Here is a 2,384-nt window from a genome sequence, read left to right on the forward strand (position 1 = left end):
GAGTACAATGCCATTTTTATGAAACTCCAATAAAGAACTAATGCATAGAATTTATAAATATGTATTAAACCCACAAAGGAAAGGAAGGGAATCACACATGCTCACCTGTGGAGACATGACAGGTGCACTCAGCAGAGCATAAATGTTGGTGAGGTTCTTAAGGTGAGTGGTGACCTCATGAATTTTCACTTCACTGCACTTGTCACTATATTCTTGTGTATGTGCTAAGTATATGTAACTTGCAAAAAGTTGACTGAGCCTAACAATACCACCCAACAACAGCAAAACACATTTTTTTTCCAAGTGTGTAGAGAACATTCTCCAAGACAGACCAAGTCTCAATCAAGAGATTGGAATCCTGTGTTCTCTGATCACAATGGAACACAATTAGAAATTTAACAGGAAGAAAACTGGAAAATTCACGAATTGTGGAAATTAATGATTTTTAATAATCAATGGGTCGAAAAATTCATAAGGGAAAAATTTAAATACTTTTGAGATAAATGAAAACATTGAAACAGGATACAGCAAAAGCAATCCTGAGGGAATTTATACTTGTAAATGCTTTCATTAGAAAGAGAATGAGGGCTGAGGTTGTTGCTTAGTGGTAGAGTGCTTTCCTAGCCCATGTGAGGCACTGGGCTCGACCCTCAGCACCACATTAAAAACATTTAAAATATATATATATTTATTTATTTATATATGGTGTAATCCCAGCAGTTTGGGAGGCTGAGGCAGGAGGATTGATACTTCAAAGCCAGTCTCAGCAACTTAGAAAGGCCCTAAGCAACTCAGTGAGACCCTCTCTAAATAAAATACAAAATATCACTGGGGATGTGGCTTAGTGGTCAAGTGCCCCTGAGTTCAATCCCCAGCACCTGCTCTCCCTCCAAAACAGAATGAGGGCTGGAGTTGTAGCTCAGTGATAGAGTGCTTGTTTAGCACATGTGAGGCACTGGATTTGATCCTCAGCACCACATAAGAATAAAAGTATTACATCTAAACTAAAAATGTTTTAAAAAAGTGAGTCAGTCTAGGTGTGATGGTGCATGCCTGTAATCGCAACATCTCAGGAGGCTGAAGTAGTAGGACCACAAGTTCAAAGCCAGCCTCAGCAACTTAGGCCCTAAGCAATTTAGCAAGACCCTAAAAAAAAAAAAAAAAAAAAAAAAAAAAAAAAAAAAATTGGGGGCTGGGGATGTGGCTCAATGGTAAAAGCGTCCCTGGGTTCAATCCCTCAACCTAAATAAATAATAGCTCTCTATCTCAAGGAATTAGAAATGGGACAAACTAAATAAAAGTTAGCAGAAGAAAGAAAATAAAAATTGGAAATGGAGAATAGAGAATATAAAAGGTGGTTTTTTGACAAGTGTAATAAACCTTTGACTAGTAAAAATGATACAAATAACTGGGTGCAGTGGCGCACACCTGTGATCCCAGTAACCCAGAAGGCTGAGCAGGAGGATCACAAGTTCACAAGTTTGAAGTAAGCCTTGGCAATTTAGACCCTGTTTCAAAAAAAAAAAAGAATGCTGGGGTCTGAAGATGTCAGAAGGTCCATGAGTTCAATTTCTGGTACCAGAGGCGTGTGAATGGGGACACAAAATAATCGGTGAAAGTGGGAGACGGGGGTGTAACTAAGTGGTAGAGTGTTGCCTAGCATGCAGAAGATCTTGGGTTCAATCAAAAGGGGGGAAATGGGAGATGGTAATACCAACTTCACAAAAAGGATTATAAGAAAATATGAACAGTTACACGCCAACAATTAGATGAAATGGATAAATTGGTAGAAAGACACTGATGGAAAAAATAGAAAATCTGAACAGACCTATAACAAAGACATAGGCTTGTTCATCAAAATCCTCCCAACAAAAAACCAGGACTTAGGGGCCAGGGTTTTAGCTCAGGTGATAGAGGACTTGCCTCACGTGCACAAGGCTCTAGGTTCAATCCCCAGCAACACACACACACAAACAGGACTAGATGGTAAATTCTGCCAAACATTGAAGAACGAACGGCCAGGAGGCCTTCCCTTCTCTCAAACACTGGAGAATAAAGAATACTTTCTAATTTGGATGGGAGGCTGGCTCCCCTCTCCCACTGCAGTAGTCCTTCCAATTGGCCTCCCCTTCAGGGAACCGTTTCCCACTCTTCCCCTTTAGCTTTACCCACTCAAAAGGCTCCTCGCCACCTCCCAAGCTCCCAGTGGTCGTCAAAACAGTCCCATGTTGGGAACAGTTAAGGACGACTTTGACCAGGTTGGTTCCAAGAGAGAAACCCGGAGCCAGGCGCGGTGGCACATGCCTGTAATCCCAGCAACTTGGGAGGCTCAGGCAGGGGGATCACAAGTTCAAAGCTGGGCTCAGCAATTTAACAAGACCCTG

This window comes from Sciurus carolinensis, chromosome 8, assembly GCF_902686445.1.
Source record: "Sciurus carolinensis chromosome 8, mSciCar1.2, whole genome shotgun sequence".
Lineage (NCBI taxonomy): Eukaryota > Metazoa > Chordata > Mammalia > Rodentia > Sciuridae > Sciurus > Sciurus carolinensis.